The sequence below is a fragment of the Rhinolophus sinicus genome, chromosome 2, assembly GCF_057876585.1.
Source record: "Rhinolophus sinicus isolate RSI-liver-muscle chromosome 2, RSI-T2T, whole genome shotgun sequence".
NCBI classification, from domain to species: Eukaryota; Metazoa; Chordata; class Mammalia; order Chiroptera; family Rhinolophidae; genus Rhinolophus; species Rhinolophus sinicus.
The window spans coordinates 139,990,802-140,005,399 of NC_142502.1; the positions used below are offsets into that span (position 1 = coordinate 139,990,802).

The 14,598-nt window shown below is 46.5% G+C and overlaps 1 protein-coding gene across 2 annotated transcripts in view; it reads left to right on the plus strand.

The window, feature by feature from the left end:
• ADD2 (adducin 2) overlaps nucleotides 1-14,598 on the plus strand; it is a 99,309-nt gene that overhangs the window by 30,432 nt on the left and 54,279 nt on the right. Inside the window, exon 2 of one of the 2 annotated variants that reach the window (XM_088796099.1) lies at nucleotides 13,445-13,652. The exons of the other annotated variant lie outside the window; for it this stretch is intronic. The gene's annotated coding sequence lies outside the window, so the exon portion shown is untranslated. The remainder of the gene's footprint in view (nucleotides 1-13,444; nucleotides 13,653-14,598) is intronic. 2 annotated transcript variants of the gene reach the window in all.

The following is a 14,598-nucleotide window of genomic DNA, read 5'->3' on the forward strand; positions in this document are numbered from 1 at the left end:
GGAGGGAAGAGGGTCGTGGGAATAAGGCGGAGCTGGCTGGGGCGGCGGAGGAGGTTTTGGGGTGGGGAGGTTGAGGCTGGAGGATAAAGGCCTGTGGTAGCTGTGTGTGAGTGTCATGGGTCAGAAAGGAAAAAGGATTTGCTAAAGCACTTCTGGAGACTATTTTTCGTGGTGTCTGAGAAGTTCAAGCGGAGGACTGGAGATATTTTAAACTTTGTGTTGCATGAATCGTGCCCGCGGAACTGTGACCTCCCTCCAGGACTGCTCCAGGCGTGTGATGAAGTTTTGCTGTGCTATTACCTTGTCAGGTTAAAGTCTAGTCCTACTGACCAAGGGATCATCTGCTCTTTCGGTTAATCATTGCGTAAATCTCTTTGGGTTCAATTCAGAGGGCCTTCTTAATTCCTCCATTTCTCTGTTCAGGTGTCTCGCTCTAGCTTCCCTGTGCTGACAAGAATCAATGCCCATCAGCATTATTATTAAAATAATACGGCCATTGCAATAATTGGGACAGTTGGGGAAAGCACCGCTGAAAGTGAAAACCCGATTAATACTCTCTGAACTCTCGAAAAAGAAATTTAAAAATTCTTTCTTGTAATAATGTCAAAATTGTGAGTACTTTTTGTAGGTGATGTCACAGTGTCTAGAATAAGAATTCATTTGTTCATGAAAACTTGGCAGACCCTCTCAGTCCTGGTATGTGCATGCTATTCCTCCCCCCAAGGCTGTGGAGGATAGAGAGATGAGTCTGAAGTGGAGCCCCCAGGGCTCTTGGTTTACAAGGACAGATGAAACATATATCCAAACCGGTATAATGCGAGGTTGAGAATGCTAAGCTCTGAAAGGGGCACTGACACAGCGTAGGCTGGGAGTTCATCGGATTAAGATATGGATTGTTTTTTGGGCAAGACTGTTCTTAACAGGCGTCACTAGGGCCCCTTTAATTTATTCCCCACACCTGGTTTTCACAGAGCATATTCCTGAAGATGCTGGTGGTCTCCTGCTCGCAGCCAGTTCATTCCTCTGTCTTTCTCTGTCTCCTTTCCACCTCAGACTCCCCCCTCCTTGGTGGTAGCAACATTGAGGTTCTTCTTTCCTTCCTCCCAGACCTTGTCTTACCCGTGAGTCTCCAAATGCCCCCACCCACCTGGGAGCATTTTATTAACACTTAGGCCCTTTACCCTGAAAGGCTCTCCTGGGCCCCACTTTCCACTTCAGGTAGAGCACCAGGATTGAACCATGGGTGGATGCCAGTGGGCCGACTCTCCTGTTTGGAGAGACATGGGGTGGATGTTTTGGAGGGGAAAGTGCTGGGCTGGCATTGGGTGTCAATCCTACTTCCCTAAGCCATTCCCGGTATTGTGGGTCAATGACTTGGCATTTGTCCCAGGCCCTCGCCAATTGTCCTCTCCCTTTCCATGAGGATAAACTAATTTTTTCCATGGATTTGTTCATGTGGCCTGTGCACCTGCCCACGGGTTGGTTGGTTTGGGCTGTCGATAGAGCCCCCACCCCACCAGCCAATGCTCGTAATTTTGTGAAAGGGTCTTCAGTGTTCCTGGTGGGGGAGAGATGGTAGAAGTGGGCAGAAGGCACTGCTGAGGCCAGGCCCAGGCTTTCTAATTCTAGAGCTAGGAACAGACTGGTTTCCTTGACAACAGAGATGTAGTCTGCTCATCTGCTCCTGGGGGTGGGCTTTGTGTGTCTGCAGAGAGCACTGGGACTTGGGGACGAGAAAGGCGATCCGTTCTTTATCAGCGCAGCAACCCGACTCTGAACACTCGCCAACTCTTACTGTATGATTAACAATATTGAGACTGTCCCAGGTGGCACAATGATATCAGTTATATAATCTGCACATTGGGGACCCATATATAACATCTTCTTTGCCTTTCTACTAGTATTGCCTCTGATCCGTGATGTATTTTACAAGACCTGCAACACCTTTTTGATAACATGTTTTAAGATGTCAGTCAAATACGTACTCACCCCTAGCAATCTTAAAGCCTAAATGAAAAGCATTTCTTCAGCTAGCAGTGATTTGTGTGGCCAGGCTGCTGGGAGGAAATGAAAACCGGCACTTGAAAAGCTGCTGTTGGCTCCAACCTGCACTTGTCAGATGGCGTCCTCAGAAAAGGCTTTGCGATCCAAACCCTCATTCTTGAGGCAAACCAGAAGACTCAAGGCTAAAAAGCCGGTCCTTTTGCTTTGCCCACCAGGCCTGATATCAAGGCGCCGTGTCTTGGTAGTGGCTTGGTGTTTAATTCATGCACCACCCTTTCCTTCTTATGTATTATTAAAGGCTCCTTAAAAAGCAGCCTACGGATCAGATCGGATCACAGGGGAGAGGACGTGCCAGCAGTGATTTCACGTCTCCTGCAAGAAGCAACATCTGCTGCAGGAAACATTCAGGGAAAAGAGTCTGCACAATTGTGGCCTATCAACAATTTTAGCAGATCTGAAAATGACGGCCCTTGGACCCTGAACTTATAAAAGCGGCTAATTGGTTCAAATGTGTCTTATTTTATGTGCATCTATGTCATTGCACGGAATTCTTGAATGCTAGGTAATACAGATGGGAAATTGTCAGCAGGACTTATGTGCCAAGAGTGATTGTGATGAGATGGGAATTAATTAACAGGGGAAGGCAGATTCAGACAGATGTATGAACAGACAGATGGAAACCAGAACCTGGTACGTTTTCAGGAGACATTTCAGTGACTTTCCTCTTGTGAGGATAGTAGCCTTGTGGCTCAAATTGAGCTCCTGCATGACTCCCTTCACCAGTAAGCAAGGGATGAGCTGTGGCCTTCTGAAGCCCTCCAAAGGTTCTTTTGTTTCTTTTTCTCCCTAAAATAAAGATATTGACTCCCCTAGGCAGACAGTGGGCTCCCTTAGAGAAGGCTTCGTAGGCTGAATTCTTTGTTTCGAGGCGCCCTCCCTGCCCCAGGACTTTGCCACTCTGATTTTAGGTGGCACAGGATTCTGCTTTCCATCCCCACCTCCCACATCCCAGGGCCAACTGAGGTCGGTTGGGAGAGGGTGAGCCCACGGGCTGCTTTCCCACCTCACCTCTTTCCCCACGTGGGCCAAGCAGGGGCACCACTGGAGCTGTTCAAATCACACACTCACAGTCAAAGAGCACCTCTGAACTGGAAGGAACATCAGAGCCTGCCTTGTCATGCCCTTTCTGTTACAGATGGGGAAACAGAAGCTCAGATAGGTTACGTGGCTTGCTGTACATCACAGAAGTAGTTAGTTGGAGACCCAGGACCAGACCTCTGGCCTCTGGAGTCTGTCCAGAGTTCTTTCCCCACAATACACCCCTGGAATGTCTCCTTAGGGCTCTGATTTCTCAGTATGGTGTGTGGTTCAAGTATATGTCCAGGGATTGGGAAAGCATACATATAGGATCTCGACTGGACCAGATACACATGGCATTCGAATGTTTCTCAATTGAACAGAGATTAATTAAGGACTTACTGTGAGCCTAGCATTGAATAAGGTGCTTCTGTGTGGACCTGGATTTTTGTAGATGGGCTTTAGGTAGGAGTGTCACTGGATAAATTCTGTGCTGTTTTTGATTGGTTGACAAAATGGTTTTGCAAACTGTAAAGATCCACAGGCCTCATGCTATGTATTTGTGTACTTTTCTTGGTTTGGTTACAAAACACTGACTGTGTTCTACCTTCCAGAGAGTCATAGCTATGTTCTCCCTTGCTGCCTGTGCCATTTAATCCTCTGAACCCAATGAGAGGAGAAGGGAAGATTGAAAATATGACCATAAACATCACCTTGGGGCCTTGGGTCCAACAGAATATCAGCAGTTTCCTTTTGCCTGTGGTGCTTCAAAAATGAGAGGTGGAAAGACCTCTGGAGAATTCCCCTTCAGTGTCCTCTGGGGTAGGGCCTGCTGTCTGCTGAGCAAGAGGTTTGGTTAAGGGAGACTTAAGGTTGGTTGGTACAGCATCTACTTCCTGTCCTGGGCGTCAGCAGGGAAGATGTCTAGGATGCCTGATGTGACATGTGGACTGGCCATTTAGCAGATGCTGCCTCATGAAGCTAGTGACCCAGGGGAACAGCAGAAAGCCAGCAGAGCTCAGCGTGCATCTCTCGACGGGTCTGCAGAGGGGTTTTCCTTTTCCCCAGAGGCCCACCCATAACTCCAACAAGAGATTGTGCAACCACAAATGTCACGGGCCTTCAGAAATGACACGCTCAGAAGGGCCTTGAGATATCATCTCATTGCACTTTGGTCTGTACCCTCTTCACATCTTACTGATTACCGCCTATTTTTCAGGGACTAGTCTAGGTGCTGGGGATACAGTAATGGGGAAAATCAGACAACACACTTCCCTCTTAGAACCTTCAGTCTAGTTTTTTGTTATTTTTACAATTTTGAGAAAGAAGTTTCTAAACAATAAGCTTTCCCCCCAATCACACTCAGTCTTTCCTATTATTTTTGTCCCCTGCCTCAATGTCAGGCTTTTGCTCCTGCCTCCTCCTTTCTCCTCAAAGAAGAAGCATCCTGAGGCTGTGCCTGTAGGGGTGTTCATGGTAGGAGCCTGTCCATCTATGGTTGTCCCAGGCAGAACCCTGGGCAAGCAGATGTTTCCTTCTCCCTCCCTCTTTGGTGCCCTATCACTTCTAAATACCCCCTTTCCTCAACTCCCCAGGTGTCCAGGATCCCCTGTTATAATAAAGTAGGGCCCCTGGCACGGCATCCGTGCATGTGTCTCCCTAAGCCCTCCATGTTCTCTTCTGTTCCCCGCTCTATCAGCCCCTGATGCCCTCAAATCTCCAGCAAGAATGCTGCCTCATTAGGTCACACGGATGTAAGCAGAATTGACAAATATCTCATCAACTGTCCCAGGAGTGCTGGCCTTTCAAAAGAGGAGACATATTAGCCGTATGAACCTTTAAATGATCCAACTTCAGGCACAGAGGAGTGGGGTGATGATGTTCAGGCAGCCTGGAGAGATATGGGGGCTGAAGAGCCTCAGCTCCCACTCTGCACCTGTGGCTTAGTTGCCCTCGCCTCTCAGGCTCACACAGACAGGGGTCATTTTGCCCTATTGACTGTTCTTTTCTGACAAGTGCTGTGTGCATATACGTGTGCAAGTATGTCCACGTCTTCTTGTTAGGTCACTGTTTAACGTACGTGCATCTGTGTAACTCGTCTTGGCCCATCTGCCCTTTTGAAGAACAGCAGTCTTTGAAGTGCCTGCCTTTCTCACAGGTGGCGCTGTGCTCACATGTCGCCATCATCCAACTCCGGGGGTCAGCTTGTCCTTTCCCACCACTCCATTCACACAGGGTGGGAGAGACGAGATACTTCACATACATTATCCCAGGGCTGTGATTTGGGAAAGAAATAGGGTTCATTTTCTTGACACTATCTTTCACCACTTACAAATGGTGACAATTGCCTGTGGGACTCTTGAGAAATTATGAAGTGTTAATTAGCAGAAGCACTGTGTATTTAAAATATATGGCATATTTAAATAACCATTAAATTAAACCTACTTTGCAGAGTTGAGAAACCATCTGGTCCAAAAATCTGAGGAGTTGAATTTTGCTGTATACATTAAGAGAAATGTTTAAATGATTCTAGAAATGGTAATATTGTGTCACTTTTATTTCCTTAGCTATGGAAACTGAGGCATGGAAGCAGATGGTGACCTGGCTATGGTCACAGCCTGGGCTACTGTCATTGATGTACCACCATCTTCCAGAGTGAAGGTTTAAATCACTCCGGATGCCCGGAGGGTGTGTTTAGACCGTAAAAGGACTGTGTTTCTATGACTGTGGTTGTCCCTTAGAAGTTGTGTATTTCAAACTTCTTGATCCTAATGACTTGTGATTCTTTGCATTTTTAAAAGTGCAAAGCAAGCATTCTGCTCATTTTCTGCAGAGACGAGGACAGAGACAGGAAACCCAGTCCAGTCATGGGCAGCTAAGTATTTGTGTGTCTTTCTTTGGACAAATCACACCCTCTTGGTCTCAGTTTTCTCAGAGGTTTAATAAAGGGGGAGGGGCCTACCAAGGAAAATAGGAATTTCTCCAAGTATCTCAATACAGGGCATTTAATGCAGGACATTTGCACAGATCATGGAGGAACTAAAACAGACAGGGCATGGAGAGGCAGCCCAGAGATTAGCTCCAGTGGGAAGTCACTTCCGCTTTGAGGCTGGAGGGAGAAGGGCAGGAGGTGGTGACCCCAGCCCAAGGTCACTGTGAAAGATGGAACATGGTGGGCCTCTCTGGTGGGAGCTGGCGAAATGGAGGAGATGCCGCTTGAGGCAGAGAGTGAAGGAGATGCCCTAGTGTCTCTTCCTGTCTTGGGTCAGTGCCTCCTATTGCCCCCAACCCAGCAGGAGCCAGTGACATGGTGCCTGCTGGGGTCAGCAGGGAAGTCTGAGCAATGGTTGGGTCGGGAGCAGCCCAGGCCAGGTTGCCTTTGAAGTACCCTGTCACCCTGACATGCAATGAGAGCTAGAAGTTCAGTGTGTCCTTGAGGGTTTGCCAATGGGAAAACCAGGCCAATAAAGCCAGAGTAGTCTTTAATGAGACTCCCCTACTCCCACCATCAGAAACAAACATTCCTAGGGCACACCTGGGAATGCACTGGGCTTGCCTCTGTGAGGGGTACACCAGGCAAGCCTATAGGGGTGGTGTTTGTGGGTGAGGGGTGGAGGAGAAAGAGGAGACAGAAGAAGGGTCATACCTGTCGTGGAAGGCCACACCCAAAGGCAAGGAGGTCAGAGGGCTTCAGCCATGACCAGGGGTGACTATTGTCTGTGCAAGAGGATGCTTCTCATTATAAAATAATTCACAACAGGGCAGTGTCCATAGTAGGCTTTTCTCAAATGTTTAACGGATTTTCACACAAAGCTCCTCTTGCATAGAATGTCTTCAATCAATAACTGTCCAACTGGATTGGCTTGAGATTCCCTCACCTATGGAACCTCCTCCTGAAGGAGTGGAAGAAGCATTAGCGGTCACACACTGTCCTCAGCTCAGGACAAATTCCTCACACACAAGCATTTCAGCCGCAGTGGAATTTGAGGTGCTAATGGACCCTCCTTCTCTAGGCTTCAGGCTCTGTATCTGTAAAGTGAGGGGGTTGGGTGTGCTTTCAGGGCCCTCCCAACTCTGCCACACAGGGATCTGCCCCAGACCCTGGCAGACGAGTGCGGGAAATGGCCCTTGAAGCCATGCCCGGAAGAGAGCATGTGAGGCATAGATGGGACACTTACACAGCCAAGGTTCAGGCTCAGCTCGAGGCTGAGGCCTCAAGGACGGACTTAAGTAACCAGAAGCTCTTTGTAATAACTCGAGGGCTTACATTTCTGGGCTGTGAAATGGAGACCACAGCAACGTTTCCTATAAATCCATTTTCTCTGCCACCTGCTGCCCTCACACCTCACATAACTGCTCTTCTCTCAATACAAGGCCTTAAAACCCCACCACTTTTCCTGATGTTCCCATCCTCTTATTCTTTCCCTGTCTCTCTTCCCTGTCACTTCTGCATTATGAAGCCCCAACGTGCCAATGTGGAGAGGCAGGCTTTTCTTGGATTTCAGGGAGGGGAGAGGCCTGCAGGGAGGGGAAAAGCTGGGAATACTCACGCATGAATTGTTTTTGTCCTGACACACCTACAGAGATGAGTAATCGCAGAAAAATATGCAAGTCTGATGACAAATGAGAGGTGCTGGAGCAGAGAAAAGGGGGACAGTTATACAGTGGGGATTGGAAAGACCTTGACCATGGAACTGGAGAGGTCTGGCTGGAGTCAGACCACAGAAGCAGGGACATGAGTGGAGCTGGGGGCTGGCATGGGGTGGAGAGGGTGACCCTGTTTGTCTGGGGTGGGCTTTCGTGGAGAGGAAGAGTGGGAGGTGGTGCTTACGGGCTAGCTTGAGGAGCTTGAAAACCAAAATGATTTTATCTTGCCCAGAAAGAAATGGCACGGTGCCACTCCCTGTCCCCGAGCCCATGGCAGATGCTGGGAGTCAGTCCCCACGTTCTTTCCGACTGAAAGCAGAGGAGGACTCGAGCGGTACCAAGGCAGTGCCACCCACCCGCTGGAGTTGGTACATGCTATAAAGCGTTGTTCGTGACCTTGGCTATAGACAAGGAGAAGTTGTGGGTGGTTTTCGTGAAGCATTTTAGAGATATAACCACGTGTGCAGATTGGATTGGAGGAGGGACACTGGAAAAAGAGATCAGTGGGAAAATGAATGGAGTGAGAGTTCAGGCCAAGGGACGTCTGTACCTTCTTCTGCCCATTCTTACACTGAACTTGGTGGACCAGCCTTTAGTTTTTAAACCTATGCTCTTTTAGTGGGTAAAGCTACCCCATGCCCACCCTCATACTAGGACATATATGCCAATGGCCTCTCCTCTCTTACCTACCAAACTAAGCTTCTCAGTACCCAGTCACATAAGAGCCCAGCTTACGTTAGAAGCACATTCTTGTCTCCTTTTTGGACCATGTTTTTCACTTCATAAAAAACATCAGGGCAAAAATACTGATTTATAAATCTCCGTCAAGTTCATTGAAATTAAGAAATTGGGATTCTGTCACTTACCATGCTACCCTGAAAATAAGACCTAACAGGACCATCAGCTCTAATGCGTCTTTTAGAGCAAAAATTAATATAAGATCTGGTCTATTTTACTGTAATAGACCGGGAATATAATATAATACAATATAATATAATATAATATAATATAATATAATATAATATAATATCCCAGTCTTATTTTAATATAAGGCTGGGTATAATATAATATAACATAATACCAGGTCTTATATTAATTTTTGCTCCAAAAGACGCGTTAGAGCTGATGGTCCGGCTAGGTCTTATTTTTGGGGAAACACATAAGTTTCCATTCTCCCAGGAATTATTCTGGGCCCTCCGTAAGCCAGGGATGAAGACATTTTCTCTTTTTCTCCTCCAAAAGGATGAGACATTTCCTGGTTGACCCTGTTACAGAGTGATGAACTGGAGCAGTCAGAAACCATTAGCATTGCCCCCGTGAGCTGCTGCTCGATTCAGAAGCCTCAGCCGAGCCCACGGCGATGTGCCACCAGAGGTCAATGCCTTGCATTCACTCTATCTCGTGGCTGAAAGCTGGGCTTCTCCCCTGTCACAGTGGCCCAGTATGGTGGCTGATTGGAGTTACAACTTCTGAACCTTTAGTCCAGGGGTCTCCTTTGTCATGAGTGTGCTGCTGATGACAAGATGCTCTTAAACTCTTGCTACTCAAAGTGTGATCTGTGGACTAGTAGCGTCAGCATCACCCGGGAGTTTTCGAGAAATGCCGGCTCTCAGGCCCTAGCCCAGACCTGCGGAGTCAGAACCTGCAGGTAAGCAGACCCTCAGGTGATCTGTTTGCACACTAAGGCTAGAAGCCCGACACAGTTCTGGAGGCTGCAAGTGTGACATCAGGGTGCCGGCAGGGCCATGCTCCCTCTAAAAGCCCCAGGGGAGGTTCCTTCCTGGCCTCCTCCAGCTCCTGCGGGCTTCTGGGGTTCCTTGACTTGTGGCTACATCACCCGAGTCTCTGCACCCGTCTTCATGTGGCTGTCCCCTCCATGTCTGTCTTGTAAGGACACATGTGATGGGATTTAGGGCTCACCTGGATAATCTAGGGTGATTTCATCATGACAGCCTTCACTTAATTACATTAGTTAAGATCCATTTTCCAAACAAGGTCTCACATTCTCAGGGTTTGGGAGTGAGGACGTGGATATATTTTTTGAGGGACCACCGTTCAACCCTCTGCAGACCCCCTGGAACCTTCCCAGGCAGCATGCTTCTGAGCCACTTGCCAGGGCGCACTCTCCTCGCTGGCCAATTTGATGTTCAGCTTTACCCAGACTGCTGGAAATGGCCAAATCATACCAGTATTACTGATGCTTCTATGACAGACATTGTCCTATGTGTTTTACATGGATGAATCCATTTGATTGCACAACCCCTTGGGGTTGCTATTCCCACTTTACAGATGAGGAAACTGAGGCATGGGGTGGTTCAGTGACTCACCTAAAATCTCACAGCTAGTAGAGGTGAACCTGGGATACAAACCTGGCAGTCTGCACCAGAGTTTGCTTCTGAAATTACAGAGGGTTCTAAAGGTGGAGGAGAAGATGGCACCAAGGCCCTTTGTCCCACATCCCAGGGAGTGTGGGTACAAGGAAGGCCAAGATGGAGTGTGGGCAGCTGTCCTGCCCCCACCCCACGGTGCAGTGGGGTTGGAGGAACCACCAGCTGCTATTTATTGCATCCTGAAACCTTTTGCATTTAACGCTGTATAGGTACATGTTTCCATGAGACAGCTTGTTATGACTAATGCCTTCTGGGGCTCATTATCAAAGAAGGCCTTTAGCTGGATGTGGAGTATGGCTTCATACACTTTCAGTCTGTATCATGCCATGGGCTAACACATTCCATTTGTTTTAGTAAACCAATATGTAAAACTTTATTTAATTTGCTTTAAATGCCCTTTTTAGTGGTGAGAAGTGGGATCTCCCCTTGTCTTCACCCTCTTTAAATCCTTCATGATTTTGGTTTGCCGTCCTTGGCCCCGTTCATTTGCCCCAGACTGAAAACCTTACTCCTTTCCTTTGAGTTACAAGCTTGACTGCCAAGAAGGCCCAGAAGCCCTTCCCGAGACACAAGCATGTCAGATGGCTGGGCACAACCTTTTGTGCCGGTAAAATCAATGGCCAGGTTAAAAAGGGTCAGGGAATTAGCTGGAACAACCTGCAGCCCAGTCCAGGCATTTTCACTAGATGCAAGCAGTATTGTAACCAGCACTGAACGCTCCAGATGGAAAATTGGAACCCACTGTTTAGAACTGCCTATCAGCTGAAAATCTACCTGTGTCTTTAGTACAGAAATTCAGCAGCAAACAGAACCTGCCTAATTTTATTAAGCTCAGTTTTACAGATTATTGACATTCCCTCGAGAATTTTTGATGAGGCAGTCAGCCCAGATGTATGCTTGCTGGCAAGATGGAATCCAGACTGTGATTTTAAAAATTGAATTGTTACACTGTCAATAGACAACATGAAGAATGATTTAATAGTAGCACCTAACATTAATTGAACCCTTATTATTTATCAGGTCTGTGCCTTTATGTATTATCTCAAAAGCCTCTGCAGAGGTACCGTTCCTCTCTCCATTGTACAGGTGAAGAAACTGAGGTCTTGTCCAAGATCATACAGCAAGAAAGATGCAGAGCTGGGATTCGATCTTGGACTCTTACTGTTCTCCAGAGCCTGGATTCTTAGCCATGACGCTATTTGGTGGAGCCAACCTCCCTGGGCCCTTAATGTAATGACATAGTTTTGGGCTCCTATTGAGTTATTTACCACCCCCAGCCCTGCCTTCCACAATAGTCCTTAATTTTCCCTTTGCTTGCCTCAAATCTCTCTACTCCCAACATTGGGAAAATGCAGGGCAGATCCCAGTTGCAGATCTGGGAGGGTTCTTGGAGGGAGGCTATAGGGGCTGGGAACTAGCATTGGTGGGGTTTTTATTGTGTGCTAGTCCTTTTTGGAGAGCACATCTAGCCAAGGTAGTTTTCATCAGCTCAGCGAATCAGAAATCCAGGTGGGGGATCCATCTGCATTTTTGTCTCATTTTGCTATCTTTTAAGTTCTGGCCCTCTCATCCTAGCCTGCTCTTGCCTTATGACATTATGTCCTGTTTCACAGAGGAGGAAGCCCACTCCTCAGCAGTGTATGGATGTACTCGGAGTGAAAACTCTTTGGGAGCTGGGTACGTCAGTCTACCTTTCTCTGTAGATCTCAGGATGCTACACGTAGCAGGAGCAGGACTGACAGCCACCACAGCTCATCTGCTGATAAACCCTGAGTCAGGGTATCGAGGGGTTCTCCTGAAGCCCTCATGGTCTGTGTCTTGGCTTCCTGACCTAGTGGATGACCTGCCGTCCTCCCCACCCCATGAAGGGCAGTCCCAAAGTTGGTGACACTAACTTGTAAGTTTGGGTCCCATACTTCACTAATTCTAAGACACACATTTTCTCCCACATGTCGATGTCTCTGAAATTGGGATGTGTCCTCCAATTAATAATGACATGATTATAATTGGCAGTGGTTTTCCTTTCTTAGTAATATTTAAAATAGTGGGGTGTCAATTAATCAGTGATGTCTTAGATTTGGAAAACGACCATGATGCCAATGTTTGCTTTATTTTTACTCCTGACTATCAATTCAACATCTGGCTGGCATCTCTCTACCTTCACTTCTGGGGCTTGTATCAAAGTTATTCCTTTGCTCGCCTGTGGGATTAGCTTCCCATGTCATTTCTTCAAGCAGGAGATATCCTGGAAGCAAGGCTACATGAGTCCCCAGTCTCTGATGGCCCTCAAATAGTTATCATGATGTGTATCTTTCATTTTCCTCCTTGCCAAATATTATCAAGATTTTTAGAATCTCAGGACGTTACGAAGCAGTGGGTCAAATTTTTATGTTTGTAGGTTCACCTAAGTATTTATTTCCTTGAGTCTGATGTTAATAGACCAATCATTGCACCACCTCGAAATGAGTTTGACTGAACTTCATTAAGTTTTCTATAAAAGGAGTACCCAGTTTTTATAACCTGGATATGGGATCAAGCTTGTTTCTTGATAGTTGTCCTTTTAAACCTCTGATTTAAGTGGACTAATTATTAAGGCAATTGCTATGGTCTGCTTAGAGCAGAAATTGCCTGGAGGTATAAAAAGTCACCATTCATTATGTGTGTATCACATTTGATTTCCCTGTCATGTGGTTTCCTGATCACCTTTTACTGGAAGCTATTATCCCTGTAAGTTGTATCTGAGTGGACTTGATTTCACCTTATTTGAGAATATAGGAAAAGAAAAACAATTAGAAGGGTCTTGAGAAAAGACAGTTCACGGGAAGAGGAATGATCTGAAAGACTCAAAGATGCACTTACTCTTATAATAATCTGCTATAGGATCCAGAACAGAAATGTCAGAAAACTATTTGGTATCTTTAATATAGTTAAAGACATGGCTTCTAAGAAATAGGAGAGGGCAGTCATAGGAGAGAACGGATTAAGGTGAAAAGTCCTGAGGTGAAAATGGAGATAAAATAAGGAAAGTATGCAAGAGAGAACATGTTCAATATTAAAATTAAAAATCCACTTATTTTTCTGAATTAAAATCAATGAAGTTGGAAATAATGACAAACTGTCAGAATGCAAGAAAAATGTCAATATTAAAACTAATAAGAGGTAAAACGAAAAAAAAAAAAAGGGGGGGGGGGAGAACAGAGATTCTCCGTATGGATAATTGGTAATTGGTGATCCTGAAGGAGACACTGGCATGGAATGGAAGCAATAACCAAAGAGTTCATAGAAGACTATCTCGAGCTACAGAAAAGGTGTGAATATGTTTTCAGGGCCGGCTGCCTGCTGTAATGACAACGTCAGAATCTCCAATCAGAGACTCAGGGGGCTGCCTTCAGCGACGCCCTGGCTCCCTCCATTTGGTGGCCACATCATCTCCGAGGGTCCCAGGGTTGCTGTTGAATCCTCTGCATCTAGTAGGGAGGCAAGAAAGGAAGAGTGTGGAGAAGGCACCTGTGCTCTTAATTACCGTGGATACAGGTGATGTATAAGCACATCACGGCTGCTTCCATTCCATCAGCTTCCATTCCATGTGGCCCCATCGAGATGGAAGGGGATCTGGGAAATGTGAGTGCCCAGGAGGAAGAGGAAGTGGGATTGTTGAGCACATGGCATGGTCTCTGACACACGGATATGCAAACACACATAGATATATATAGAGAGGGTTTGAAATAATTTTTTTCCTTAATATCTTTATGATAAAATCCAAACCATTCGGGATCATAGAGAGAAGCAGAAAGTCAGACAACGTGCCTCTTATCTTTTCCATCTCATTCCTGACACTGTGACAGTCTGAGCCTCACTTCTCAGGCTTTTAGGGTGTCTCCACATGGATGTTCCAGAGGCCCATAGAGTTCCCCACATGAGGCTTTAGACCCTCCTGCCCTTTCACATATTCCGTCCAGTTCCCACCATCCCCTCTTCCTGGGCCTAACTCTCCTCCTCTCCCTCCCCTAGGTCAACAAGTCTCATGTCTCACTAGAGTTGTGGATTTTTACAGCTTTCTCAGTCTGGAGAGAGAGAGATGGTGTCAGATCCCCTCACGCCCCAGTCCTAGCTGTAAGATGTTCTTACAGTTTTCTCTTATGCCCAATTAGTGAGAAAAAAACCCAACAAAACAAACAAACAAAACCCAAACCCAACAAAACCAATAAAAAAAAAAAACCAAACCCAAACGCAACAAAACCACTTTGATCTTAATGCTAAAGAGCATTTATTTCCACCTTTTGTGGCGTAGGATATGGTTTATTCTATTAAACACAGAAAGACACGTCATCCAATAGCTGTTTCCTGAATTTCTTGGCTGTGGGTAGGGATGGGGACAAGGTCGTTCTGGCACATGATTCAGTGGGCTGCACTTCACTTTCCTATTGAAGAACAAATGCTCTCAGATTAGGCCAAAAGCAGAATCAACTGTTTTGTGTTT